Consider the following 25,274-nt stretch of genomic DNA (forward strand, 5'->3'; position numbering starts at 1 on the left):
GTTAAAAAGAGTAACTACAACTAATCCCTGTTTGGCTACTAAGAAAATGAAAAGAAAAGAAAAACAGTAGATGCCTAACTTGTTTTTTTTTTTTCACTCTTAACTAACAGGCTGAGAACAATCATCCTAAGTCTTGGATCTGGTCTCCTCCCCCTAACCAAAAATCATATCCATATGAGTACACAAAACAACACAGCAATCGTCCGTTACTATCTACATCTACTCTTGCACAACTTCAAAACACACTGCTCAAGAGAAAACACACACGCAACAAAAAAAAAATCAGAATCACCAACAAAGTTAAACACACACACACAAAGAAAATATTTGGATTTTCGGTTTGAGGTTCTCTTAAAAAAAACGGTGAAGAGAAAGTCCAGTGGGAGAGGAAACACATACTGAAAGTTACGGACGATCCAAAGGTATACGCCGACCGGAGTTTAAGTTTCGGGATTAAGTTGTAAATTTAGAAAATCTACTCTTCTCCTTTTTTGGAGAAATGGAGAGCGGAAATGTAAAGAAGATATCTAAAACAAGGGAGATTGTAAAAGGAGATGGTTCAGCCTTGGAAGGCGGCGGCCGACGGGTGCAACGCGGCGGATGTCGGTTGTTAGCAGCGCTGGGTTTGGAGCATTCAGAGGTTCTGATTTTTTAAAAAGAATTTGAAGTGTACAGAGAACAGAGAGAGAAAAGAAAGAACCACAGAAGAACAAAAATACAAAAATACATTTTGCGTTTTATAGTTGGGTTCAAAAAGGATAAAACGAAAGCAGCAAGGCTTCGGGCCAACCCGCAGGTACAGAAGCCGAGACCCGAGACCGTAGGAAGAAACAAGAAAACCTACATGCGTCAAAAACAGTATTTTAAAATCTAGCGTAAAGAAATTGTTTTCTATTATTATATACTATTTTTTTTGAGTTCTCTAATTATTATAAAAATAATATTTTAATTATAGTGTATTATTTTATTAAAATTTTTGATTATTAAAACTTATAAAATAGTCATTTGACTATTTATTATATATTAAACTCGTCTTTTTTTTTAAAAAATTGACAACAATTTAATTTGAATGTTAACATGTTGACTAAGATATGATAAAATATGATCTTATAGTCTCAAACGATTATCATATCTCAATTAGTATGTTAACGTCTAGTTCAAATAATCATTAATTTTTTAATATAAAAAGATTATTTAAAAATATAATAAATAATTAAATAATTATTTTATAACTTTTAATAATTAAATCACTTAATAAAATAATATCTGATAGTCAAAGATCATATATATATATATATATATATATATATATTTATATCCTAAAGTCTAATGAATAAGTTTTGAAAATTACATAAAGTGTTGAGTGGGTAACCAAGAATTGAGGCGGTTACCAGCATTAGCAACGACTCAGCGGCGCGTCCACTACCACTACCACTACCACAGGTGCTGGTGAACAAAAACAAAAGAAACGATGGTTACAGGCTGTAAAGGAGAAAAATAAAGAGACAGAGAAGAGAAGGTCCCCCCTGCACCCCTAGAATCTAGAAAATTCCAACAAAGAGACGGTCCCAGCGGTCAAATTTCGCTGTTAAAATTCAGACAGGCTCCGCTTTACGACCCTACTTTAACCCTTTCATCTTTCACATTTTATTCCCCCAATTCACCATCCTCACTTCATTTACCCTACCACTGGAATTATTTTTTTAAAAAATCATTCACAAGTTATTTACGAGGAGCACAGTAAAAAAGAATCTGAAACGTAAGTTAAATAAAATATTTTCCTCTTTTGAAACGCATAATTAATATTTGTTTGTAAAAGAAAAGGAGGATAAGAAGTATACATGTTGTTGTCAGTCGTCCACCACTGGAATCAAATTAGCAAATGGGAGAGATATAGCATACGTACATACATAAATCGCTATCGCCATATTCCAAACGATCAATAATAAGTAATGCAGCTGATCTACTTTAAAAAGAGTCTGAATCGGAATCGACCGTTAAATTATTAAAATAATTTTTAAAATGACATTAATTTATGTCACATAAGATAAAGGAATATCTACATGACAATGTCTTTTAAAATACTACTCTTTAAGGAAGCATCTTTGTTTACGTGGATTGTTTGTCCAATGCTGATATCATATAAGACCGCTTACTCAAATAAAAGATTTTTTTGAGAAAGATTCTTCCAAAAGACGTTGTCAGCTAGACGTGTTTTTATCTTATATGATAGAAATAGATAATATTATGAGAAATAAATTTTTTTTTTGTGTTTTTCATTTAGTGATAGAAATAGATACTATTCACGTAGACCTGGATTGAAGCATACGAGAAAAGAAATGAAATCCCAAGGGAATTACTTTACATCAATGAAGGTTGATGATTGAACCAAAATGGATACATAAGAAAATCAATTACTTGGAAGAAATAAAACTTAAAAGAAGCAAATCAAAGGAGAAAAATAGAAAGCAAGAGAGGGGGAGTGTGTGCTTTTGCTTTATAAGTAACTTTTGCTGTTGGTTGGGCTAATGAATCTGGGGACCCTGTCCGTACTTGTTTGGTATAGGGAAAGTGGGTCCCCATTGTTTTAGGTGAATTGTCGGTATCGACCCCCTTCTTGTGGGTGGGATTTGCTTAAAGTTCACGTCATTTCAAACCAATTTTTCTCTTCTCTCTTCGTATTTACCTCCTAGGATACTTGGATTCCTTTAGGGGTAATGTTGGAATTTCATCACTTTTGTACTCTGTCGACGTGTTTTTTTCTCGAGAATGGAATGTTTGAAGGTTGTTGTGTAAACGATAATTTAATCCCCGGCTTCAAATCAATGTTTTAAAAAATATAATAAAATAAGGTTAAACTACTGATCCATTTTATTTTAGTTTTGCACACTCTAAACTACTGATTTTAGAAAATTTATACTTCAGTCACTTATGTTATCGATTTATTAAATTTTGACTATTTACATTTTCGATTGTTATATTTTTTTTATCACGTATCTATTAATTTATGTTAGTTTGATGATGTAACTTGTTAGTTAAAGACATTAATTTTAATTTGACCATTGAACTTCAAATAGAATACTAGTTTGACCTTAAATTCATATAAAATATCAATTTAACCCTTAAATTTTAGATAAAATCTCAATTTGACCGCTCTGAATTCAACCAAAGTCCCTCATCGCCAATCACCACCCATCGTCATTGTCGGTCGCTGTTGGTCGACGACGACGACCATTGAACCTTAAATTTAGAGTCCATTTTTTGACCTCTTAAACACGAGTTTAATGTCTATTCCAATGAAAAATATCACATACTCAACAAATTAAACCTAAAAATTCCTTTAAAATTAAACCAAAACATAAAAGTAAAATTAATTATGGCTTAATGGTATGTGAGACCCTGAAACTTTTCCAAAAACCAATATAACCTTCAAAGTAATTTTGCACTCAATGTGACCCTCAAACTCAAAAGAAAAAAAAACTTGATATAACCCTTTAACCGACATTTTATGTCGTTAATCGTTAAGATGCTAGTGTGACAGTTCATGATACTGACATGACGATCAACGATGATGATGTAACGGTCCACGACGGCTGATGATGTAGTAAGTATGCTAAACTGGGTTTTTTTTAATTCAATAACTAAAATAGTTTTTTTAATAAGTTCACAAACTTATTTTTTTTTAAATATTTTAATTTTAAAATATAAAAATATATATAAAAATTAAAATAAAATACTAAAAATGTAAAATATATATTTAAAATACCAAAAGCATTATTCATATCAATTAAAAATATATGAAACAAAAAACATGTTCTTATTCATGCATACTTTCAGTAGAACATTGTTCCCGTGATATACTTTTATACCAAAAAAAATCGAAATATCATCAATTGAATATCAAGCATTTTTAGGTTCAATTTATCGAGTCTGTGATATTTTGATCTAAGCATAAAAACTATGAGATAAAAAGGAAAATTATCAAATATAATAACCCATTGATGAAATATCAAGCATAGCACAATATATGACATGTACATGTTCACATATATATGAAGCAAGACATATAATATATGTTTTTTAATATTTTTAATTTTTAATAATTTATGACTTTATAGATTTTATGTTTTTTAAATTTTTAATATATATATATAAACAGAAATTTAATTTTTAATTTTTAATTTTTATATTTAAAATTTTGAATATTTCTATATTTTAAATTTAAAATATTTTTATTTTCTGAAAAAATCAAATAAGTCATTGAACTTTAAAAAATCAATTTGGCCCTTGAACTTGATAAAAAAAATTAATTTAACATGTCTGTCATATCATTAATCACCATGGACTTCCATGTTAGCATCATTGATCGTTATGTCAGCATCGTAAACTGCCATATCAACACCGTAACAGTCAACGATGGAAGTCGTTAGTCAAATGACCACATTATTATTTTTTCTTGAATTTGAGGGTCACATTGGATATTTAAAAAAAAAGTTTTAGGGGCTCAAACACCATTAAGTCATTAGTAAGTTCTAGGATTTCCTAACGACAATCCGAGATATGTAGTAGGGAAGGACCCTCGAGAGCAAGAGATTTTAGAAGCCCAATAATCAAGTTTTGCGTCTTCAACCTTAATCCCAAAATAATAGTTATTTTTTAAATATTTAATTTCAACTTGGACACAGGTTCAAAGCATCTAAAAATGTTTTTTAATGTTTATGGAATAAGTTTTAGTAAATTGAATTTGCAAGACTTCAAAACCTTCGTTTCGTATAATTAACCAGTTATACGAATTAAGAGACTTCAATAGTTAAAAGATTCGCTATTATATCTTGAGTTTCCAGATTGAAACACTACGTATGCTAGAGGTATAAGCATTTATTATTAAAAAATTAAAAATCTTTAAATAAGCCTTATTTTATATTTACCTAAAATTTATTAAAAATAAATAAATAACCTGCCCCAGAACCCAATAGACACCGCTTTAGAGATGAGAACGCTTAAAGAATGAACAACTGACACCATTGTCTAAGGATCCACTTGTACCTAAAGAAGAACACGTAATCCTCCTTAATTTTTTATTAGTTATTTATTTCATTAATAATGTTTATTCTGAAATTTAATTTATGCTAATTTCGTTAAAAAAATTTATATTATTAATATATGTGTGCATATCTTCGAAAATATTTTTGAATCCACCGTTAATATAAGCCTCTAAACTTTTATGTTATTAACAAACATGCAAAAAAAGCATGCGATTACTTTCTATTGCTAAGATTGTTAGACCAATAAAAAAAATGTTTTCTTGCCCTACCATGTATAAGTGGTTATTGTCTTTGTGCGAAGTTATTAAATACAGAAGCTGTTTTCAGTTAAGGTTTTTTCTCTAATATTCTTGTTTCTAGTTATTCTTTTCTTATAGAAATATATCTTTTCGCTAACACCGGCCTCCTAGATCTTTCCATATTTTACTTTCTTGATAAATAATCAACCTGATGTTTAGACCCATTTCTAGTTCAACTAATGGTATTCTGATTCATGGATGAATATAATATAATATGATATTTTTCTCTCTATCTTTGTCTTTGCAGGCAGCAAACAATGTGAGAGAGTTCATGTGGTTATAGCAGCAAAACGTGTATGTATTGCCAATTGTCGTGAGTGTGCATTCTTTTTGGGAGTGAATCAACGTCCCCTTATTAGTGGCGATAACCACAAGCTACAGGTTAGTGGACCACTAGTGTCCCCTTTTGCTAGTGCAGTGAGAAAGATTTATGAGATTGGAATTTGAGTTTTATGATGAGAATAAAGAACTTATTTTTAAGTCGATGCTGCTAGTCTTAATTTTGAAAAATAGATAAATTACTGGGGAAAGAATTTCAATTGTTTAATTTTAGCTTCTATTTTCTTCTTTTCTTCCATAGAGATGAGTCTCACTCTCTTTGCCACTCCATGAGACCTTTAGTCCTTTCAACGTTAAGCCAAGTCAGCGAAACACATCGCTGTACCTGTTGGTTGATGTTGTTTGGCCCTGATCACGGCAGTTCACTTATGCTAAGTGTCCACCACCCTTTTGGTTTTCCTTGTACTTCTTCTCCATGCCCTGTCACATATATGGTTTATCACCCAATACAAATATTTATACCGAGTTTCTTTTCGTAATAACACTTAAGTAGCAGATTGACTTGGCAATACTTTTATATTGTTGTTAAAAGATGGTTTTAGCTGGTCTTAGTTTTTTTTTTATGTTTGAAAACTAAACATGTTTCATTGAACTATCTTTCTAGTCGTGTAGGTGGATTGATGTTCTGTTGAAAGCATGATATAATTTGGTTGAAATTAATAAGGTTTTATTTGTGATATTCATAAAATCATAAGAGCAGAGGAAAGGATTTGATGAAGTGGGTTGTTTGACCAAATTGCACTTGGAATGTTTGATCCACACGATTCATTATCTCATCCTACATGTGTTTCTGATGCTCCAACTGAGTCAGCTACTCGACTAGATCCTGATCAGTTCACAAAGTTTCTGGTATCTTGTGTATTTTTTGGCTTAGCTTGGGGGTACCTATGTATGTTTCTTTTATCCTTTTCTGATTTCATCTTGTTTGCACATGACAAACATTTCTTAATACGCAGATTCCAAACTGGGTTTGAAGGTGAATCTACTGGGTCCACTAAGGATAATCCATTCCCCTTACCTGATGCCTACTTGCTTTTACAACAGAGAAATGTAAATCCACTAAGCCCAACTGATGATGACTTGAGTTGGTTCTCATATGCATGATAGAGGCAATGTTGTAATGTGTAACATAGAATTAGTGGGTGAATTTATTGATTTTTAATAGATTGCATTAACCATTTTTCGTGTCCTTCCTAATGTTACCAAAAGCAAAAAAAAAAAAAAAAACTTTAGGTATGATAAAGCAAATATTGAGAGACACTTCACCTTGACGGAAATCTAAAAAGAGAATTATGGTGCATTCTTCAATTACACTTCAGAGACTGATCATACGGTAAATCAATCATTTATATCACATTTGTTAAAAGTTTATCTTCATATCTACACTTCTGGTGATTTTTCTTTAATGTTTTAGTTTATTCTCTATAGTTGTTTCTATTTGTGTGCTTGTCCAGAGTTCTGTTGACGATATAGGATGATGCTATGTGGTAAGGGAGTTTACATTAGTTCTTATTAACTTTTTTATAAGCTTCTTGTTGAACAATGAATTTGAATTCATCATTTCCATTTGATTTCTAATGATTTTACACTTTATGATTTCTTTTCCCCTTTGAATATAATATAAGTCCAACCGAGTTATAAGCTCCCATTCATTACTATACAATATAAATCTAATCACCATTCGTCACCATTCAAACTATGTCATGTAAACCATTTTGTTGAGAAAAAAGTCAATTATTTATTTTACATAATATGTAATAATTGAATGATATTTTTTCCAACAATTCTTAACCATTTTTTATTAAATAGTCGTCCCCCCAATGATTATGTGACTTGATCAGAAAGATATATAATGTATGTATAGAGATGGACCAAACTGTTTTGTAGAATCTTATCTTACCTGCTGTTTTAGAGGTAGATAGTTGCTTGTATGATTTTAGATTAGTGAATGAGTATTGATATGAAAATATAAAATGACAGCTTCTGGAAATGTTCGCGGCTGTACTGCCTGCAAAGTGATTGATAGTTCCTTCAACACTCAACAGGCAGCTGGTATGATTTTAGAGAGTTCCTTCAACATTAGATATTTGAAAAGCGAACCCTAGATTATATGCAACTGACTTTAAATATATATATATATATATATTACAATAGATTAAGAAAAGATAAATTAAAGGAATAAATGTCATAATTTGAGGAAATAAGTGTTGAAAATCAAAGCCATCGACTGCTTTGAATAAATGGGGATGCTTTGAATAAATGAGGCTGTTTTGATTTCAAAGTTAGGCAGTCCATTTTGTTGAATTTGGGCAAGGGTTAATCACCAAATTGAGTCATTGTACTTTAGGGTATTTATAAGATTAGTCATCAAGCTTCAACTATAAATACCATATCCTATTTAGCTTCAAAATCATCCCCAAAAATCATTTCTTTCTCCAAATACTAAAGAGTTTATAGAGTTCTCTTGTGAGTAGTGAGTGTTTTGTAAACACCTGTAAATTTTCTATATTTAATAAAAGATCTGCAGCAGTCTGGAGACGTAAGCAAAATTGGCTGAACTCCATTATCAATTTTGTGTATTATTTTTCCGCTTTTATTTCGCATTCTCACTAATCTGGTTATAGGGAAATTACTTGTTTATTTTCTAACAACTAGTAATCAGGGCTTTAGGTTGTGAATTTTGTCATTTTTTGTGAGGTTACTTTTCATTACTATTTACGTGAATAGTGAATTTCGTGAATAGTAAAAAAATTTGTCGGAGATATGAGTTTGTCGACGGAGGTGTTATAATACACGGCGATTCGTAGAAATTGTCAGAAACGATCCAAAAAAGCCAGATTCGAGTGGGAGCGGTGACTGCAGACGAAGGGAATGTGAAAATTGAAAAGTTCGATGGTGCGGACTTTGGCTTTTGGAAGATGCAGATTGAAGATTTTCTGTATCAGAAAAATCTATATCAACCTCTCTCAGGAAAGCAACCAGAGGGCATGAAGAATGAAGATTGGGCTCTTCTCGACAGACAAGCCCTTGGAGTTATCCGGCTGGCTCTTCTCGACAGACAAGCCCTCGGAGTTATCTGACTGACGTTATCCCGCAATGTAGCTTTCAACATAGCAAAGGAAAAGACCACGACGGGTCTTATGGCGGCTCTCTCCAGTATATATGAGAAGTCATCGGCCTCAAACAAAGTTCACTTGATGAGGCGATTATTTAATTTGCGGATGGCGAAAGGGGCATCAGTGGCTCAACACCTGAATGAACTCAACAAAATCACAACCCAGTTGAGTTCCGTGGAAATTGAATTCGATGATGAAGTTCGAGCTTTAATTCTCTTATCATCTCTACCAGACAGTTAAAACGCTACTATTATAGCAGTCAGCAGCTCGTCGAGAAACATCAAATTAAAATTCGACGATGTTCGGGATCTGGTATTGAGTGAAGAAATTCGACGGAGAGAATCGGGTGAAGCATCAAGCTCTTCAGCCTTGCACACGGAGTCTAGAGGGAGAACTTTAGAAAGAAATTCAAATTGTAGCAGATCGAAATCTAGAAGGGGAAAATCAAGAACGAGAAATAAAGATTTTACCTGTTATAATTGTGGCAAGAAGGGTCACTTTAATAGAGATTGTCGAGCACTGAAGAAAGATACCGGCGCACAGGAATCTACCAACATGACAGAGGAGACATGTGATGTCATGATTCTAAGCGTCAACAGTCCGATTAAATCATGGATCTTGGATTCAGGGGCATATTTCCAGTCCACCCCATGCCAAGAAATCATGAAGAACTATGTCAGTGGTGATTTTGGGAAAATTCATCTAGCGGATGATGAAACCTTGAAGATCGTCCGAAAAGGAGACACCCGATTAAAGTTGTCAAACCAGACCACCTGGAAGCTGATAGAAGTGAGACATATTCCTGGCCTCAAAAGAAATTTGATTTATGTATGACAGCTTGACTGAGAAGGATAGAGTACAACCTTTTCAGGCTGTGAATGGAAGATTACTAAAGGAGCACTCTTCATTGCTCGTGGTAAGAAGACTGGTACTCTCTATGTAATCTCAAATTTAGAGAATATCATTGCAGCTACAGATGCTGATGGAAAATCAAACCTATGGCACCAAAGGCTTGGCCATATGAGCGAGAAAGGGATGAATACGCTTTTGTCAAAAGGGAAGTTGCCGGATCTAAAGAATGTAGATGTCGGACTATGTGAAGATTGCATCTTTGGCAAACAAAAGAAAGTCAGTTTTGCAAAGATTGACAAGACACCAAAGGCAGAAAAGTTAGAGTTGGTTCATACTGATGTATGGGGACCATCTCCAGTTCCATCTCTTGCATGCTCATTATATTATGTCACCTTCATCTATGATTCAACAAGAAAGATGTAGATTTATTTTCTGAAGAAGAAATCAGAAGTCTTTGATACCTTCAGAAAATGGAATGACATGGTGGAAAATGAGACTGATTTGAAAGTAAAGCGGTTGAGGTCTGACAATGGAGGAGAGTACAGAAACAGTAGATTCAGAGATTTCTACGCAAATAATGGGATCAAGATGGAGACAACAATTCCCATGATACCGCATCAGAATGGCGTAACAGAGAGCATGAACAGAACTTTGAATAAACGTGCCAGAAGTATGAGGATACATGCTGGATTACCCAAATTTCTATGGGCTGAAGCTATCAACACTGCAACTTACATAATCAACTGTGGGCCCTCAGTTCCTTTGGATGGCAGAATACCAGAGGAAGTTTGGAGCAAGAAAGAAATAAACCTTTCACACTTAAGAGTGTTTGGTTGTATTTCTTATGTACACATAGACTCTGCTGAAAGAAGTAAACTTGATGCTAAGTCCAACAAATGTGTCTTTGTTGGTTATGACGATGATGAGTTCGGTTACCGGTTTTGGGACTATGAAAATCGGAAGATCATCAGAAGCAGATATGTCATTTTCAATGAGAATATGATGAACAAAGACAGGGCAACCATAGAATCAAGTAGCTCCAGTACCAAAGCTGAAACAAAGGAATTTGCTGAGCTTGAGGATATTTTTGGAAATAATATTCAGATAAATCCTGAAGCAGTTCAAGAAAAACCACACACACCAGAATTGAGACGCTCCTCCAGAATTCCTAAACCAACCCAGCGGTATTCTCTTTCTTTGCACTACTTGTTGCTGACTGACAATGGTGAACCAGAGTGCTATGATGAAGCAATGCAAGTGGAGGATTCAGTCAAGTGGGAGTCTTCCATAAAAGATGAGATGAACTCGCTTATGTCAAATCAGACGTGGGAATTAGCTGAATTACCACCAGGCAAGAAAGCACTCCACAACAAGTGGATTTATAGAATCAAAGAAGAGCATGATGGGAGCAAACTCTACAAAGCAAGATTGGTTGTCAAAGGTTTTCAGCAAAAAGAATGTATTGACTAAAATGAAATTTTCTTTCCAGTCGTAAAACTGTCTACAATCAAACTAGTGTTGAAAATTGTAGCTGCAGAGAATCTACATCTTGAGTAGTTAGATGTAAAAACAGCTTTCCTTCATGTTGATTTGGAGGAAGAAATATATATGAGGTAACCAGAAGGCTTCATAGAGGCAAGCAAGAAAAACCTGGTATGCAGGTTGAAGAAGAGCTCGTATTGTTTAAAACAAGCTCCTAGACAGTGGTACAAGAAGTTTGATAGCTTCATGAGTAGCAGTGGTTTTACCAGATGCCAAGGAGATCATTGTTGCTACATCAAGAGGTTCGACAATAGCTTCATTATTTTATTGTTGTATGTTGATGACATGCTCGTTGCAGGATCAGACATGAAAGAGATTATAAACTTGAAGCAAAAATTGTCGAAGCAGTTTGTAATGAAAGATCTGGGCGCTGCAAAGCATATTCTTGTGATGAGGATCAAAAGAGACACAAAGTCGGGGACTTTGATGTTATCACAGGCTGAGTACATCAACAAAGTACTCTCCAGGTTCAACATGGAAGATGTTAAACCAGTAAGTACACCTTTAGGTGTTCATTTTAGACTCTCCAAAGAACAGTCACCAAAGACGGAGGAAGAACGTACACACATGGTGAAGGTGTCGTATGCCTCAACAATTAGAAGTATGATGTATGTCATGGTTTGTACCAGACCAGATATTGCTCATGTAGTAGGAACTGTTAGCAGGTACATGAATAATCCAGGCAAGGTACATTGGGAAGCTGTCAAATGGATCCTCAGATATCTACGGGGTACAATAAACAAAGCACTTTGTTTCAAAGGTGGAGATACGATACTGACAGGCTATGTAGATGCTGACTTAGCCGGAAATGTTGACATCAGAAGGAGCACTACAGGGTATGTCTATACTCTAGAAGGTACTACAGTGAGTTAGGTTTCTCAATTACAGAAGATAGTTGCTCTTTCCACAACTAAAGCAGAATATGTCGCTGTTACGGAAGCCAGCAAGGAGATGGTCTAGCTCCAAAGTTTTTTGGAAGAGTTAGGCAAGAAACAAGAAGACAATGTATTGTATTGCGACAGTCAAAGTGCTATCCATCTAGCAAAGAATCCGTCTTTTCATTCCAGGACGAAGCACATACAATTGAGATATCATTTTATCTGGTCTCTTCTGGAAGATGAGATTTTGAAACTTGAAAAGATCAGTGAAGCTCAAAATCCGACAGACATGTTGACAAAAACGGTGACTACGAACAAACTGAAGTTGTGTTTAGCTTCATTTGGCTTGTTAGAATAACAAGACCAGAAATGCCGCTGTATTGATCGAGGTGTGAAGACATATTAAAATCAGTCTTCAAGTGGGAGATTGTTGAAAATCAAAGCCATCGGTTGCTTTGAATAAATGGGGGTTGCTTTGATTTCAAAGTTAGGCAGCCCATTTTGTTGAATTTGGGCAAGGGTTAATCACCAAATTGAGTCATTGAACTTTAGGGTATTTATAAGATTAGTCCTCAGGCTTCAACTATAAATACACAATCCCATTTAGCTTCAAAATCATCCCCAAAAATCATTTCTTTCTCCAAATACTAAAGAGTTTAGAGAGTTCTCTTGTGAGTAGTGAGTGTTTTGTAAACACCTGTAAATTTTCTAGCTTTAGTAAAAGATCTGCAGCAGTCTGGAGACGTAAGCAAAATTGGTTGAATTCCGTTATCAATTTCGAGTATTATTTTTCCGCTTTTATTTCGCATTCTCACTAATCTAGTTATAGGGAAATTACTCGTTTATTTCCCAACAATAAGGAGAAAAGAATTACTTTCACTGTAAAATTGAAGAAGATAAAGTGGGAGAGTGCTTGAGTTCAGCGAAGAAATTCGATTGCTCCTTGATGATACGCTGCCTAGTGCCTACTACTTTCATTGCCATTTGGCATTCGCGTATAAGAATATCATGTATAAATGTTGATGATATGATTATAGTGTATATATATTACACACACTATATTTTTTAAAAATAATTTTTAAAATAAGGAGAAAAGAATTACCTCTACTATATTGTTGTTTAATGTTTCATATTCCTAGACAGACAAGTTAGTACATTACTACATTGGAGGGGGAAAAACATCATGAAGTTAAAAGGAAGGGTTGAAGGATGTAGCTGCCAAACGTATGGAGCTTCAGAATTCACTATCTTTCTCATGGCCAAAGCAAGTAAGTCTTCTTTCCATATTGTCGCTCTGTTGAATATAAAATTGAAATTTATGCTAAGAAAAAAAGGGGTGGGGGGATAATTTGACTGCAGGAAGCTGCTCTTGCAAAAACCAGGGAACTGAAGAAGCTATGTGAAAGTACCCTTTCATCGGTATTTGATGGAAGACCCGTTAATATAATCGGAGAGATCAATGCCTTGTTGAATAGTGGTACCACTGCATGATTTCACCTTTTATAAACTAGAGAGAGAGAGACGACTTGCCTTATGAAGTCGAATACAACCTGTTTATTTGTGAACATTTGCTTGTTTGATTTATTGTTAGGAAAACTTTCATAATTCCGAAGAACAGATACTTTTCTATAACTTTTTTATGAAAATCAGTTAACCGTGACATTTAATATTCTCTATTTACTTTTTGTGTTCTTATTTAATTATATTTTAAAAATCTCAGCTTTCCCAAACGTAACACAATATTCTCACGGGATTTTTATCAAAAGGAATAAAAAAATCAACACTGGTGAAAAAAGGACCTTTGAGTTGGTACGAGCACAAAAGAATCGACACAGAATTTAACCGTGACTATTGTTTGCCGAAAACAAGGATTTGCATGAATGCTTAGTTCAATAGATGTGTCAGTCAAGATTATGTACCATCAATGGCCAAGCTAGCCGTTGGGGAGCCCCCGAAGCGAGTTTGAGTTGATCTGAACGATCTGTCGAGGAGCGGCTCAACTTCAGTTCCATCTGTTGCTGTATTGCTCTTTATTATCCCCATCTTCTGTAATAGGTGTCAGAGCTTCCACGATTTCGGACATCTGTTGCTGTATTGCTCTTTGTCATCCCCATCTTCTGTAATAGGTGTCAGAGCTTCCACGATTTCGAACATGCGTGGTCGGAATTCTTGCTCTTTATCATCCCCATCTTCTGTAATAGAAGTGTCAGAGCTTCCACGATTTCGGACATGCGTGGTCCGAATTCTTTCTCGGGCTGCGTTTTACGTTCATAGCCACTATTTTCATTGTTTACAGAACACTGATGTACTACTTAAGATCACAAACTGCACGTTCAACGCATCAGCACATATATAGGTGTAATTATAGTTGAGCCTAAGCGGTACTAAATTTGAACATAAATTATATATCTGCAATACCTGAATACATAAGGACACAATGTCTGCAAAATCGGAGAGAAACCTGGCAGGAAATGTTCTTCTAATGCCAGGATCAACCATCTATTGCAAAGACTCATTATAATGAAGACGGAATGAAGCCCACTCCACCAAAGATTGCTCATCTCCAGGTTTTGAACTGTGTTAAACATAAAAAAAAGAAAGCAAAAAAAAAAAAAATCAAAGAGTTGCCTGCGAAAGTAAAAACAAGGATATCGGATATAGCACCCGTCCAATGGTCGTCTTGCTGTTAATAACTCCAAAGGCGTATACATCACTCTTTGTGTTATCACTACCTGGTTGCCCATGTTCCGGTGCAATGTAACCAGTGTTCATGATAGCTATTTCAGAAGCCTGCTGAATTCAAGTTTTTGCGTCTTGTAGCTTTCTCCAAGGGACTTGAGATAAAATAAAATAGAATTGCATGTATGCATATAATTCTGTTGGATACCATTTTCCTTCCTGCTTGTTCTTTCAGCATATTGGCCCAAGTTCTTTGTCAGCAAATGCAACTTATAGAATTCAGTTAAATATGGAATGGTTTCTCTTAATATCAAGTTACTGTTTCCATGGACCCCGTCAAATTATTCCTTTAAGTTCTTACCTTAGTTTTTGTAGAATTGCTTGTAAGCGGTCTTAGAATTGATAAGCCACAGTCACATACACGAGGTGTTAGTTCATCGTCTAGCAAGATGTTGGCAGCCTTTATGTTGCTATGAGAAGCTGGCGGATGGAATGCAGAGTGCAAATAGCTGAAAACATCATAATAATTGAAACAATAAAAAACAAGGGAAAATCATGGCAGGATTCATTGACAAAGAAGAAGCCTTAAATAAGCAGACCATATATAGCCCTATCTTCATGATAGTAAAGTGTATGATTCGATTTTCTTGATGAATATAAAATCATGCAGCCAGTGAATTTGAAGAACATAAATGCTTGTGAACAATATGAAATACTTACTCCAATGCCCGAGCAATATGAAGACGTAGCCCCAGGACAGTGGCTTGAAGACTTCATTGTGCAAAGCTTCTTCAAGAGACAAGTTTCTCACATATTCATATACCACAAGATGCTGATCATGTTCTACACTGTAGCCAATAAGTCTTACGATATTGGGGTGCCTAAGTTGTGACGCCATTTGAATGACATCTATAAATTTCTCTTCTTCATCGAACGACAAAGATGCCATGTTGATGACTTTCATAGCAAAAGCCTTGAACAGAAAATTTTCTGTAAAACGTTGATAAAACCTTGTATAGAATTTTATTGTTCACTAGAACATTACAGTAAAACCTATATCAAGTAACAGACTTACTTGGCCATCAGGAAACTCAGCTCTGTAAACAGGACCAAGAGATCCCTCTCCAAGAAGGTTTTCTTCACTAAAACTATTGGTAGCTAATTGAAGCTCTGCCACTGTTTGAATTCATAGAAAATTTGAGTTCTCCCGTAAACCTTTTTCTTCTAGCTGTATTCTCAGTATTGGTCAGAAGAACAGGTGGATTTCGCCTTGGGGCCAGATTGAATGAACTGCTGATATTGAAGAATGGAGGGCTTGCGGTTTGTGCAGCAGTGGAAAAGTCTATATGCATATGGGGACGAAAGAGAAAAGTTTTAGTTATAACTAATAAGTAAAATAAGTACAACTGATTTCCCCAAATCTCATCAGCGCCAAAAAGTAGAGTTCTCACCAATACTTGGACTGATTATATGAGAATTATGCGTGCTATTGCTGCTGTCCAAGCTTTCTAGCTTTTTCGCATTAGATCGCTTAATGTGGATTGCAAAGAATACAGCAGCACATATTGCAACTGCAGCTGCCCCAACAACCACAGAAGATATTCCAAGGGAGCTTAGCTTTCTCTTCTTTCTTTCACTTGTTTCAGAGGAGGGGTAGTCCACCATAGCACTCTGCTGAGATGATGGTGGGCTACTAATATTTTGCTCATGTGGAGCACTGTCCCAAGGGAAATTCCAAGGAGGGTACATGGCCACTGTGTCAAATCTATTACCCCAAAACCTGTTAAGAAGTGAAAGAGTAAAATGGTTAAAGTATAATTTGTTAGCTTTTGCAAGCTAACACCCCTGAGATTGCATTACTCACTATAAATTTCGAATAAACTGAAACTGCCTTGGAATTCTGCCACTAAAATGATTGCCTTCAAGGTTCCTGAGAAATATGAGTAACTAGTAAAATATCAAAATTAGCCGAAAAATGTAGTAGAAACCAGTCCTCATACACGCACAGGTAATTTAGCAGAAGCTCAGCCAAATATATCACTGATCCAGTGAAGTTGTTATTTTCCAAGAACCTGTACGGAGACAAAAGAAACATATGGTAGCATGCATGTATAATGGCTGAAATAAGAAGGGGAATTCAACAAAAGAAGAAGAAGATTAGGGTGGCATATAACTCACAGTTCGGTAAGATTAGTCAGTGATCCAAAAGATTTTGGTAGATCTCCAGTGAACTTATTTTTCGATAGATCCCTATCAAGATATGTTTAGATTTTATATTAATCATCATGAGTTTAGAGTCCATGCAGGTGTGGAAACTAGTAACAAATTGGAATATAAAAGAATACATTGTTTTCAGACTCTGCAATCTAGTAAACGCATCGCCAATAGGTCCAGACAAAAGGTTGTGGCTTAGATTGCTAAAAAGAAAAGGAAAGAAATGATTATAATGACATCAATGAAGCCATCTAACTAGGTAGTCAGCGTAAAAGCAGCTTACAAATGCCTTAGATTTGTCAAGAAAGATAATGAGTGGGGTATATTTTTTATGAACCTGTTGCACGCCATATTTCTGCAATCATCAAATGATAATGAGAAAAGAATAAAAGATTTTGGGTGATAAAGTCTAAATTGAGATTTAAAAGATGCATTAAATAATGAACCAAAACTATATCAAGCATCTTACACATGAGTGACATTGGGTGGGAAGCCATAAGGAATTTCACCTTCAAGATTATTGGAGCTTACATCTCTAACAGATATAAAACCAGCTCAAAAAGTTTAAGGCAGAGTAGAGATCCAGTTATATTTTCTGAAGAACAAAACTAAAGAGAAAGTAAAAGTTACTCACAGATGCCTCAGGTAATGGAGATTATCAAATTGGCCTAGATACCCACTAAGATTTAGTTGTGGAATTGTCCTGCAAAAGAGTATGGATAACAGTTTATTTAGGCAGTACAAAATGTTATTAGAGTGCATGGTATTTAAGCTAAACATCATTACAGATTTACATGGTGTGTGACGGAAAATGCCGAACATCCTACTCTGGTCCAGACATCTCCACACGGATCCCCGCCATCAAGTTTCCACCCTTAAGCTGGGACGCAGAGTTCAGGGCCTTGAACAAACTATTTAAAGCTATAACTGAAAAAGGCCAAATGGTAATATACAGGTAAAAAAAAGATTAGTAATGCTATGCTATCAGCATAAGATGATCATTGAAAAATAACTAAAGCGAAGAACGGATACTACTTGACCACAAATGGCATAAGGTTTATGAACAGCAATGTTTCGGTCCATAAATCAAGTTAATTTGATCACATCCTTAGCTAAAAGAAAAAGGGAAATGGATTAATTTGAACACTTTCTTTCTCAATGCATTAAGACTATGATGCACTGCAGAAGTTATGAACTCATAACCGACCATTTTTAGTGGATTTAAGCATGATACTTTAGTCATCAGATAAATTAATAGATGATTGCCAGAAAATTATCTACTTTTTCTCACCTAATTTATTTCTCTCTTCGCCAGAGATTACGCCTCAGTTATTTTAAAAAAAAAATCCAATGCATAAAGGAAACTAACTAATAAAGAACTTGACAGCGAGAAGATAAACAGTCGTAAAAACCTACAGAAAATATATATGAAAAGAAATCATCAAGAAAGTGAGAGGGGAAAACAGTTTGGAATATTACCATCAAGTTTATCAGTAGTAGCCTTAGATTCTGGAAAGAAAAACGCCGAGAAACAACTACAATGAAATGCAAACACAACAGCTCTTTGCATTTTCGTCGCAAATCTTAGCTTTTCCTGTGATCGCGAGAAAAAAAAAGAACGGACGAAAATAATAGGTAATGATCACAAAGAAAAATAGATTCAAGAAGGTTTCCGAGCGAAAAAAAAACGAAAGAAAAACAAAAATGCTCTGATGTTTCTTAAATCAGACTAAGCTTGTGAGGTTTCGAATTTGGTGGAAAGTTTAACCAACTAACCAAGTTTCTTCGAATTTTCCTTCGTTTTCCCGGGAACCAAACAGAGTGATACCAAGAATCATGAAGGGAACAAACTTCAGAGAGAAAGCGTAAGGAGAAATGCAGAGGTTTTAAAGATAAAATTATTAAAAATGAAAAAGAGAGAATTTTGACTTTAAATGGAACGAAGCATAATAGTTCAAGAAAAGCGCAGAGAGTCAGAGTGGCGGGGTGTATACAAAGGGAATCCAAGCCAGTAAAAGCCGTTAAGTTTGTTCGAGGAATAAGTGCCACGTCAACAAGTTCGTTTCGGATCCGAAAATAACCGAATTGTTTATCCGGGTCGAGTTTCAACCCATTTAGAGCATGCAAAAGCCCATACTTTTGGGGGTTGAGAAGCCCAGAAACTGTCGGTCTTTTTAACGGAACTTTCTTCTGTGTTTCTGAAAGGTGAAAATGGCGGAAGAAGATTCAAGCAGAATTCAAAAAAGCAATGGCAAAACAGAGAAAGAAGAAGAAGACGACGATTATATGGGAGATTTGTCTCATTTTCTTCCCCCTGAACCCTCTAACTCTGCGAAATTATCTCTCAAAAAGGTTTGTTTTTTTTTCTTTTTTAATACCAATTTGTTCTATTTTAGATTTTGCAAATAAGCCTCTGAATTAAGTTCCTCTGTTAATTCTTTCTTCTCAAGCAATGATGTAATTGTGGCAAAACAGAGAAAGAAGAAGAAGACGACGATTATATGGGAGATTTGTCATTTTCTTCCCCCTGAACCCTCTAACTCTGCGAAATTATCTCTCAAAAGGTTTGTTTTTTTTTCTTTTTTAATACCAATTGTTCTATTTTAGATTTGCAAATTAAGCCTCTGAATTAAGTTCCTCTGTTAATTCTTTCTTCTCAAGCAATGATGTAATTGTGGCTTTCTTTTCCTTTTTTGTATAAGTAAAAAATGGTTTTTATCGTAGCTTAGGGTTTTGGGTTTTTATCGTAGCTTAGGGTTATGGGTTTTAGCTGTTTTGGAGAATGGTATTTAGTTTTACTCGCATTTTATTGCTCTTTGCTAACGTAACACTAATAAACTCGTTTCTCTAAACAAAATAAATTTAAGAACTGTGTGGAATTGGAATTTGCACCTTTTTTCCAATTTCCAATTTTTCCCTTTCTCTTTTGCCTCTTATCAATTGTGTGAAACTGTTTTTTGTTATAAAATCTTATATAATGCATTTTAAGAAATGAATTTGAAATATCGCTCTCTCATTGCTGAGTTTTTGGCAACTGCTATAGTCTATTAGGTTATTTTATTTTTAGTAATTCTCTGCAGATTCCTAACATCATTCTTGAGTTCCCAACCATTCAAGAAGAAGTCCAAAAAGTTGAACTGGCAAGAACAGCGTAAACTTGAAAGAGATAGAAAGCAGCTAGAAGAGGACGAGCAAACCTTGGCAAAAATAGATGCTCCAATTCCTCAATCTAACATTGGCTTCAAGTTGTTAAAGCAAATGGGTTACACCCCAGGCTCAGCACTTGGAAAAGAATGAGGAGGCTTTGATGGAAGAATTTGGTTCCTGGCAAAAGTCACAGTGGCGGAGTCGGAGGGTTGTTGTAAATTACAAGAAGGCAAAGGCTGCCCTTGATCAACTTGAGAATAAAGAAATTGTTGTGACAAAGAAGAATGATGAAGAAGAGGGGGGACAAGATGAAGAGGAAGAGGAAGAAGAAGTAACAGAAGAGGTATGTGAACTTGCATATATGTATATATACACAGTATACTGTTGTACCAACTTATTTTAGACCGGCTTTGCATATCTTATTAATGCCCATGTTACATACAGTTATACATTGGTTTAGATTTGCCTTATTTCCTTGTGTTGCATTTATCTAGTTTTAGTAGATTTTCCAGCTCCCCTGTCTTACAAATTTCATGTTTTATCAGCATGATTACTTCAACTGAAGTGGATTGTGAATAACGGAGTTCAAAATGTTCTGATTGAGGAATAATTAAGATTGAGCATTTTGTTGATGATTTTATGTCGGCTTAATTATTTGACTGCTTTATGCTAGCTAAAATGCAAACTAGGTTGGCATTTACGATTATGTCTTTTATGCATGAAACTTTTTTTAGTGGTTTAAACATTGTTGATGAATTCAAACAGACATGCATCACAAATATACATGTCTAATAATGCCTCATAATCATTTTCAATCTAGACACAACTGGCCAAACTACATTTTAGACCTAGACTACTATAATATGATATATAGAGGATACAATGTGACTGCAAAACCCATTTATGTATCTAAGTCAGAACTAGTGACTTGAATTTAAGCTTTTGAAGGCCCAGGTTTAGGTCTGAAAAGTAGCTGCGGTAGTGTATCAGCTTGCAACATTAGAATATGCACACTCGACATAGGCTCACATGCCCCTTTTAGTCATGCCATGAGTTACTCTGTTATTGACTAATGCCATCTGATCTCTGGTTGTTGCCTGTACCAGCATGTTCTCTGATTCTGTTAACCACTGTAATACATGCCTGTTACCTCTGTTCGAAATACTGAATTCCTCATGCCCTTTCATTTTGTTCTCACTCTGATATCAAATGATCATTTATTCTGTATCCGTAAATTCTGTCGCATGTCATTCTGTTATTATCTAAATCCGTGAATTTTGTCGCATGCCATTATGTTACTATATGCATCCATAAATTCTGACGCATATCATTCTGTTATTATCTGCATTGAATCTGGATTGCTACTGAAGGAAGATTCGTTTCTGATTGAGTTATGGCTTCGTCTGTCTGTTTGAGCTGCGGCGAAGAGCCGTAGATGTTTTTTCTTGTGAAATTTATGGTCGTCTTTCTTGTTGTTTAACTGGGAGAGAATTTAATTTGTAGGATTTACAAGATATATTGATGAAATTGAGAGAGGAATATCAGTACTGCCCATTCTGTGGATTTCAAGTAAGTTGGTTTTCCTCTCAACATTTTTAGCTTTAAAGCTTTGCATTTGGTTGTTTATGTTTGGAACTACAAATTTAAGCTAAATCATATTCCGAAATCCCGAATTCCTGATTGTTTTATGATTTAAACTTCCATTTTTCAGTATGAATCGATGGATGCACTTTTGTCCAGCTGCCCTGGAACCTATGAAGATGACCACTAGAGTGGACCAGAGTTTGTTTATTCAGACTGTCTGAGAAATTTGTTTAAACCGAGTCATAGTGAAGGCTCCACCCGCACTCTGAGATGTTTGAGTTTGCTGCTAATGGAGTTTGCGGAAGCAGGTAATTTTTGGCGTGCTAGTTGCTTTTTAAAGTCAACATGAGCCAAAAGCTGGGATACCGATGGATCGGTTAAACAGCTACAGAGGATTGCTTTTATCGTTAAACAGAGGATATATATATAGAGAGAGAGATAGGATCTGTTGACAAGATATAAAACTTTTAAGTTTCAGATTGTATAAGTGGATCATAAATCGTATATATATTTGTATATTTGCAGCACTCTGTATCAATCTTCATGCTCATTAATGAACTAGGAATGGAACTGTTGAAGCGGTGAAGAAATTTATGGTTTTCCACCACACCGTGAGTTGTAAGAACTCAAGAGCTATATCACTGGGAAATTAGTTAACAGCAAGTTGTTTTCTTCCTTATAAAGTGAGTTTCAATTAAGATTAAGATGAAAACTTATTTCAGTCACTGAATAGTATCCAGCCTCTGCACACATGATGTTATAATTTCCTTGCCAGAATCAAAACCAACGCATAAGTCTTCATTACAAAAAATTATCTGATTGATCTTTTATAAATTTATTCTCAAGATTTTTAAAAAATTCTTGAATTTCCACAGATGCAGTGGTGGCGAAACCATAATTACGATCCATCGTTATAAAATAGAGATGCATTGTATACTACACTGTCCGAGTGAATCAGGCAGCAACAGTGACAGGAACAGGATATAAGAACCCCAATTTTTCATCAAGAAGAAGCACCAAGGATGGCCACAAAGAAGAATGGTTTTAAGCCATGCAAGAAGAAATGAAGAAGATTCTATAGGCATCTGCAGTGGGGAATCTTATGTATGCCATGAATTGTGGTAGGCCTGACATTGCTTATACCATTGCAGTGGTAAGTCGATTTCTATCCATTCTCAACAATGCTTATTGGGAAGGTGTAAAATGAATTTTTCGATATTTATGCATTGGAAAAGGAAAGTAGGAAGTGAGAGGATACACAAATGCAAATATGGCTGGAGATGTTGACTCAAGAAAATCATGGTCAAGTATGTGATTACTTTTTCAAGGGGAGCTGTTTCTTGACATTCAATCCAGAAATGCGTGGCATCATCAATGACTATCAACAATTAAAGTCGAGTACATTGCTATGTTGAAAATTCAATATTAGCCTATATGTTCACACCTAAATTAATTTGATGTCATTGCTTACATCAATTTAGTTTTGATGTCATTGCTTACATCAATTTAGTTAGGTGAAAATTAAGTATTTTTCTCATGTTTTAATTCAATGGTTTAGATTATTTAGTGTTTATTTTAATGAGTGGTTTTAGATTGTTTCTTGTAACCTATAAATCCTACTTGTATTTGAGTTTTATCATCCCACAATCAAAGTTTAATTATAAGCATTTGAAAGCTTTCTTAAGAGTTCTTCCCTTTTGCAATTTTGTGAGATTATTATTTTGTGAGATTATTCTAAAGAGAGTTTTTTTTCTTCGATCAATTAGAGTTTTTACTCTATTTTGATTCAACAATTGGTATCAGAGCCACGTTTTTTAAGATCTCTTGAAATTCTGAGTATGCTCTGTGGCTGCAGTTTTTAACTGATCTTCCACATCAAAAAATATTTCTTGAGTTATTGTCGAGGTTATTACAAACCTTGTGGAGCTTCTTTGTGTTTAGAGTAATTTAGTACTCTGCACGTTTGTTACTCAAGCTTGTTCGGTGTAGTCAAAGCCTTGCCGTTAAGATGGGTGATCTTCAAGTAGTTGGAGGAATCAAGAAGCTCAACAACAAAAACTACAACACGTGGGCAACATGTATGGAGTCATGCTTACAAGGTCAAGACCTTTGGGAGGTTGTCGGTGGTGGTGAAGTTACACAACCGGCAACAGAAGATGCCAATGGAATTTTGCGAAAGTGGAAAATTAAAGCAGGCAAAGCAATGTTTGCTTTAAAGACCACAATTGAAGAAGAAATGTTGGAGCACATCCGGGATGCTAAAACACCAAAGGAAGCATGGGACACTTTTGTTACACTCTTTTCGAAGAGGAACGATACAAAATTGCAACTTCTCGAGAATGAACTTCTATCAATGGCGCAACGCGACATGGCGGTTGCCCAATACTTTCACAAGGTGAAGTCGATATGCCGTGAAATTTCAGAATTAGATCCGACAGCTGCTATTGGGGAAGCCAGGATAAAAAGAATAATTGTCCATGGTTTGAGACCCGAATATCGAGGGTTTGTTGCCGCTGTACAGGGATGGCCGACACAACCATCGCTTGTTGAGTTCGAAAATTTGCTTGCAGGTCAAGAAGCCATGGCCAAGCAAATGGGAGGAGTCTCGCTGAAGGGTGAAGAGGAAGCGCTCTACACCAGCAAAAGCAGAGGCACTTTTCAGCGGTATACTGGCAATGGATCTAAAAAGGATGGTGACAAGGTGAAAAAACCAAGGAAATGGAGGCCCTCATTCAGGGGGAGCTTCCAAGAATCGCGGTAATAGTAGAAAGTTCGAAGGAAAGTGAAGATGGTTGGGATGCTGAAGCGTTATTTGCTACGGAGGAAGAAGAATTAGCTCTCACGGTAACAACACCAGAACGGATTGACTACAAGAATGATTGGATCGTAGATTCTGGCTGCTCAAATCATATGACGGGTGACAACAGAAGTTGCAAAACCTGTCTGAGTACAATGGAGGTCGTGTGTGGTGGTGACAGTTGACAACTCAAGGTTACCGATAACTCACATCGGTAAGACAATAGTCCTCGATATAATACTAACCAGGTGCAACTCCAAGATGTACCATGTCCCAGGAATGAAGAAAAATTTGCTATCTGTGGCTCAACTAACATCATCAGGCCATTATGTCTTATTTGGTCCCCAAGACGTGAAGGTTTATCGTGACGTCAAAATCACAGAAACACCAACAATGGAGGGACGAGTTTGGAATCAATTTACGTGATGTCAGCAGAGTCTGCATATGTAGACAGGACAAGGAAAATGAGACATCAGATCTATGGCACATGCGATTAGGTACGTTAGCTATTCCAAGCTAAGTGTGATGGTGAAAAAAGTCGATGCTTAAGGGGCTTCCTCACTAGACGTGAGAACAGACACGGTCTGTGCGGGATGCCAGTATGGTAAAGCACCAATTACCATATGACGAGTCGAAGTTTAAAGCAAAAGAACCTTTGGAGTTGGTTCACTCTGATGTGTTCGGACGGTTAAGCAACAGTCAATTAGCGGTATGCGGTACATGGTAACATTCATTGATGACTTCTCCAGGTATGTGTGGGTTTTCTTTATGAAAGAAAATCT

The 25,274-nt window shown here is 35.4% G+C and overlaps 2 pseudogenes; one reads left to right on the plus strand and one right to left on the minus strand.

The window, feature by feature from the left end:
• Positions 1-14,200: 14,200 nt before the first annotated feature.
• On the minus strand, positions 14,201-18,534 carry LOC120146670 (annotated as a pseudogene).
• Positions 18,535-19,160: 626 nt separating this feature from the next.
• On the plus strand, positions 19,161-21,919 carry LOC120146584 (annotated as a pseudogene).
• The last annotated feature ends 3,355 nt before the right edge of the window (positions 21,920-25,274 follow it).

The sequence above is a fragment of the Hibiscus syriacus genome, unplaced genomic scaffold (assembly GCF_006381635.1).
Source record: "Hibiscus syriacus cultivar Baekdansim isolate YM2019G1 unplaced genomic scaffold, ASM638163v2 tig00110930_pilon, whole genome shotgun sequence".
Classification (NCBI taxonomy): Eukaryota; Viridiplantae; Streptophyta; class Magnoliopsida; order Malvales; family Malvaceae; genus Hibiscus; species Hibiscus syriacus.